We start from the raw sequence: 223 nt of genomic DNA, 5'->3' as shown, positions 1-223 counted from the left end.
CACTTCCCGGAAACGTTTGCCTCCCACACGCCGGTCCGCTGCGCCGTCGGACATGGACGCGCCGGGCAGTGCGAGCTGGTCAGGCCGAGCGCCCCCGCCCGCGCAGTCAGCCCCGGCCTCGGTGACCCTGGCGCAGCTCCTGGAGCTGGTGCAGCGGGGCCGGGAGCTCCCCGGCCTGGAAAAGCGCCAGATCGGACCCATGGCTGGCGAACCCACGGCGTCC

The sequence above is a fragment of the Myotis davidii genome, unplaced genomic scaffold, assembly GCF_000327345.1.
Source record: "Myotis davidii unplaced genomic scaffold, ASM32734v1 scaffold167, whole genome shotgun sequence".
Taxonomy (NCBI): domain Eukaryota; kingdom Metazoa; phylum Chordata; class Mammalia; order Chiroptera; family Vespertilionidae; genus Myotis; species Myotis davidii.
The sequence above is the reverse complement of the archived record's forward strand: the minus strand, read 5'-3'. Positions refer to the sequence as shown.